General features: G+C 34.3%; 1 long non-coding RNA gene and 1 pseudogene across 2 annotated transcripts in view; both read left to right on the forward strand.

Annotated features, from left to right (window-relative positions):
* LOC111743412 overlaps positions 1-6,000 on the forward strand; it is a 24,399-nt gene that overhangs the window by 13,122 nt on the left and 5,277 nt on the right. The window lies entirely within an intron of this gene.
* On the forward strand, positions 3,670-3,788 carry LOC111743418 (annotated as a pseudogene).

Raw genomic sequence — 6,000 nt, forward strand, 5'->3', positions numbered from 1 at the left:
AGATCCGAGCAGTGCGACTATAGAAGTAGGCATATCAAGGAAAAAATAAAAATAAAGAGTTCTACTGGAGACTGTGCTCCACCAAAATAAGAGCACACACCAAAAAAGAGAGTTTTGAGATTCTGAAGACAGATAATCTGAATCAAGAGAAAGGTGAAGGAAATTCCTAGGATAATTAGGAAGTGGTGTCCTAAGATAGTGGTGTGATTAATCTCTACTCTAGATAAAAGCAGAAGTTCTCAGGAAGGAAGACTCCAAAAATAAAACGTTGAAATAGAGAAATTTTTTGCTGGTGAAAAATTATCCTGACTATTGGCATGCATGTGGACATTTAGCAATAAATATAAGGAAAAACTAAATAAACGAAAACAGACAGGTATCTGAGATGGCAGTTGGCCTAGGAAAGCCTTTCCAGTTACAGCAAAGTGAAAAGGCTGACAAATCTTCTCTCTCCCAAAATAAGTATAAAACTTGACACATTCGAAAAAAAAAAAATTTTTTTTTCAGGGCTCTGGAAAAACAACAAATTGAGAAGCATATATTACAAAACAAAACAAAACAAAAAACAAAACAAAACAAAAAACAACCAAAAGAAAAAAAACATTGCTGAACTTCAAATACGAACAGTGGAAGTCTGTGCCATTCTTGCCTGGGTTGTTCTCATCCAGTCCTTCAGCTCAATACGCTTGATATTTGTACCAGAGTGGAGCTAGACTAAAAACCCAGAAGTATTGCCAGTAATAGTTGCAGTCTAGTAGGAAACGAATAATGAAAGCCACAGCCGTGCAATGCAAGCCTGAGGTTGTAATCCTGGTTGGGATGAGGAGAAGACTAGTGAACTAACCAGAAATTTAACAGGTAGATTCGCAAAAAATTAGCCATAATAGAGCTAGCTAAGATCTTCACACATCACTGGCTGACAGGGAGGCCACATGCATAGATGTAAACCAAAATTAATTTCACTGAGTCCACAAAGAGAAGACTTGAAAGAGCGTGACAGAGTGTAAAGCAGGAGCAAGGAGTCCAACTGCCTGAAATTTGGATGTCCTTTCAACCAACAAATAGATCTGTGAACAGGATGTAAGCCTTATTAACTTCAGGTGTTTGAGTGCAACATTTGGCCAATCATGGGCTGACCACTAAGCTATATATACTGTGTTGACCCTTGATCTGGTATGACCAAGAAGAAAAGAAGACACAAATTAGTACATTCAATAGTGAAAGAGGACATCATTACAACTCTAAGAAATTAAAAGAATTATAAGAAAATATTATCAATAATATTGTGTTAAAAAAAGTAGAAAACTTAGATAAAGCAATTTCTTAGACACAAACTACTGAAACTGACTCAAGAAGCAATAAAATATGTGAATAGACCAACAAGTAAAGAAATTAAATTAGTGATTAAAAATCCACAAAGAAAAGTCCAGGCCCATATATCTTCACTAGTGAATTCTATCAGACATTTAAGTAAGAAATAATACCAGTCTTTCACAAATTCTGCTAGGAAATAGAGGAAAAGAAGATACTTCCCAATGCTGTGAGGCTAGTATTATCCTGATACCACAGCCATGTAAAGTTATCTCAAAAAAAGAAAATTACAAACAGAACAAAACAGGAAAGGACCCATAGATTCAGAGAATAAGCTGATGGTTGCCAAAAATGAGTGGAAAAAAAAAAATTAGCAAAAGTAAATAAATAAAAGAAAAGAAAAAAACTACAGATCAACATCTCCCTTTAATATAGATGTAAAAGCCAAAATAAATAAATAAATAAATAAGCAAATGAAATCTAGCAACATATAGAAAGGGTACCCCGTGACCAAGTGGGATTTATCACAAAAATGCAGTTATTTTAAATTATGAAAATAAATCAATCTAATATACCATATTAATATAAAAGAGTTAAAACCATATGATCATCTCAAAAACACAGAAAAAATTTTGAAAAAAAATTCAGCTCCTATGAATGAAAAAATCTCTCAATAAATTGGAAATAGCAGGGAACTTTCTCAATGTGAGAAAGGCTATCTACAAAAATCTACAGATAACATTTTACTTAATTGTGAAAGACAGAGTTTTGTCCCTAAGATCAAAAATAAGGCAAAGATGTCCGTTTTCACCCATTCTGTTCATCATTGTACTAGAGACTCTTGTCAGTACAATAAGGCCAGACAAAGAAATTAAAAGCATATAGATTAAAAAGGAAGACATAAAATTCTCTTTTTTTGAAGACAACATGATCTTAAGTATAGAAACTTCTAAGAAATATTAAAAAATCTTGAAACTAATAAATGAGTTCAATGCCACAGTATACAAGATAAATATACAAAAGTAAATTATTTTTCTATAATCTGGCAATGAACAATTGGAAAATGAAACTCCATTCTTGATAGCATCAAAAAGAATGAAATACTGAGAATAAATGTAACAAAAGAAGTACAAGTCTTATTCACAGGAAACTACAAAACACTGCTGAGAAAAATTAATATTGAAATAAATAGAGAAACATTTTATGTTCTAGACTGAAAGATTCAATAGTTAAGATGACAGTTCTCTATAGATTCAATATAGTCTCTATCAAAATCCCAGGAGACTTTATTATTTTTTTTTAAGTTGATGAGCTGCTCCTAAAATTATACAGACTCACAAAGAACCTAGACTAGGCAATGCAATTTTGAAAAAGAACAAAATTGGAGGACTTGGAATACCCAATAATAAATCTTACCATAAACCTATGGTAATCAAGAGAGTGGACTATTTGGGTAAGGATAAACATATGGGTCAATGAAACAATTGAGAATCCAGGAATAAACCCTTACATTTCTGGTCAATTGATTTTAGCAAAGGTGCCAAAGCAGTTCGATGGGGGAAAGGACAATCTTTCCAACAAATGAGGCTGAGACAATTAGATACACATATGTTTAAAAAAAACAAAAAACAAAAAAAACTTAAACCCTTACCTCACACTACATTTAAATTAACTCAAAATAGTGATAAATCTAAATGTAGGAACTAAAATTGTAAAACATCTAGAAGAAAACACTGGAGAAAATCTTTGTGACTTTAAGTTAGACAAAGGTGTCTTAAATATGATATCAAAAGAAAAAAAAAAGCAATAATTTGGACTTAAAGACATTTGCTCTTTGTATTAACTTTTCCATGCTATATAATAATTAGTGGCTTAAAACAACATATACTTATTATTCCACAATTTCTGTGAGTCAAAAATTAGAGCATAGCTCAGTTGGGTTCTCTGCTTAAGGTCTTATGAGGCTGAGGTGTCAGCCAGGGTTGAGTTCTCACTGAGATTCAACTAGAGAAGGTCCATTTCCCCACTTGCAGGGATCTTGGCAGTATCCTGTACCTGGAAGCTCTAGGATTCATGGTAGCTTGCTTCTTCAAAGCCAGGAAGGAGAAAGAGAGAGAAAGACTCTAGCAGGAGAAAGAGAGACTCTAGCAAGATAGATGCTATGCTATTTAATTGGATACATGAAACGAACTTTGCCACATTCCATTGGTTAAAGGGAATTCATAGATCCCACCATATTTAAGGGGAAGGTTACACCAAAACAATAATACCCAGAGGCAGGGGTTATGAGGACGATCTTAAATTCTGTCCACCACACTCTTCTAAAGACATCAGCAAGAAGATATTTATTAAAAAAAAAACTACGTCCATGCCACCCCGAACAAGCCCGATCTCGTCTGATCTCGGAAGCTAAGCAGGGTTGGGCCTGGTTAGTACTTGGATGGGAGACCACCTAGGAAGATCAGGTGCTGTAGGCATAAAAAAAAAAAAAATAAAAAATAAGAGATTGTAAGCTGATAAGATCCTTGCAATCTGTGAGGTCAGCCAAGGGTTGCCTCACCTAAAAAACAAAACGAAACAAAACAAAAAAAAGCCACTAACTTGGAGAAAATATTTGCAAATTATACATCTCAAGGGTGGGCAAACTATGGCCTATGGCCTGTTTTTGTAAGATCTATGAGCTAAGAATGGCTTTTATATTTTTAAGTTGTTAAAAAAATATGCAAAAGAGATTCTATGTGACCCCCCAAACATAAAATATTTACTGTCCATTTATAAAAAAAGTGTGCTAACTTCTGACAGATTTGCTAAAAGCCTTATATTTAGAATATATAAAGCACTTATACAACTCAGTAATAAGAAGACAAACCACTTAAAAAAGGGTATTTTAGGCAACATGCTACCTCCCCGCCCCCCCCACCATGCAACTTCCATACTCTAATCCCCCAAATCTGAGAATATATTATATTACATGGCATAAGGAATTTTGCTGATATAATTAAGGTAACACATTTGAAAATGAGGATATTATCCTAGATTATCTGAGTGGTCCCAATCTATCATACTAGCTCTTAAAAGCTAGAGACAAAGAGATGAGCTAGAAAGAGAAGATAGAGTCAGAGAGATTCAAAGTGTGAGAGGGAAGCAATTCTCTCTTGCTGGAAGGGGCCACAAAGAAAGAGAAGGAATTCGGGTAGCATTTAGAAGCAAAGACTAGTCCCTGGGTGACAGCTAGCAAGGAAACAGAGACCTTGGTCCTACAGCCACAAGGAACTGAATTTGGCCGACAACCTGAGTGAGCTTGAAAGAGGATTCTTTCCCAGAGCATCTAGTAAGTAATACGTCCTGCTGATACTGTATTTTCAGTCTTGTGAGACCCTAAGCGGAAAACCCAGCTGAGCCCAACTGGACTTCTCACCTACAGAAACTGTAAGATAATAAAAATATATTACTTTAAGCAGCCACATTTGTGGTAATCTGTTATGGCAGCAATAAAAAATTAATACAGTGGGTAACAGATTTGCATAAAAATTTCATCAAAGAAATCATGGACTAATAAGCCCAGGTAAAGATGCTCAAAATAATTAGTTATCAGAGAAATGAGAATTAAAGTGAGATGCTGCTATACACTGACTAAAATGGCTTTAAACAAAAAAAAGACTGACAATTTCAAGTGTAGGTGACAATATGAAATTACTAAAACTCTCATACATTGCTCGGGTGAATGTAAAATAAGACAGCTACATTGAAAAGCAGGTTAGCTGTTTCTTCAGAAGTTACACATAAGCTTACTCTACAACTCAGCAATTCCATGCCAAGGTATTTATCCGAAGGAAATGAAAACATACATCCACACAAAGACTTGTACACATATATTCATTCACAGCAGCATTATTTATAGTAGCCAAAAGTGGAAACAATCCAAATATCCATCAACTGGTGAGTGGATTAACAAAGTGTTGTATATCCATAAAATAGAATACTATTCATCAATAAAAAGGAACAAACTACAGATACATGGTACAACATAATGAATCTCAAAATATTATGCTAAGTGAAAGAAGCCAGACACAAAAGGCTAAATATTGCATGATTCCATTTGTATGAAGTTTCCAGAAAAGGCAAATTTATAGAGACAGAAAACAGATGAGTGGTTGCCCGGGGCTGGGAGCAAAAGCAGGGACTGACTGCAAACAGACACACGGGAGTTTTCTGGACGGATGGAAAGGTTCCAAAGCTAGATTGTAATGATAGTTGCACAACTCTATAAATTTACTAAAATTCACTGAATTGTAATGATGAGTGCACATTATTGTGTGTAAATTGTACCTCAATACAAAAAGGATGGTAATAATTAACTTTGGCAAAAAAATAAGAAAGGAGATATAATCATAGTATAGTGTTCAGCTATGAGTAATATTAACATAGACATCACTGGATATTGATTTAATCTAAAAAATGAGTACAACTGCATTGAAATCATGGAGCAGAGAAAGCAGAGGAGATGAGAGTATAAGAATAAAATGCTCGGCTACCATCATAGGGAGTAATTAGATTATGCCCCAAATTGATATATCTAAACATAGCAAAATACACATATTATTTAAACATATATAGTTAAGTAAATGCCAACAAGAAACAGATGAAAAAGCCAAAGTGATTGCCTCTAAAATCACCAAGGAAGAACTA

This window comes from Pteropus vampyrus, unplaced genomic scaffold, assembly GCF_000151845.1.
Source record: "Pteropus vampyrus isolate Shadow unplaced genomic scaffold, Pvam_2.0 Scaffold113, whole genome shotgun sequence".
Classification (NCBI taxonomy): Eukaryota; Metazoa; Chordata; class Mammalia; order Chiroptera; family Pteropodidae; genus Pteropus; species Pteropus vampyrus.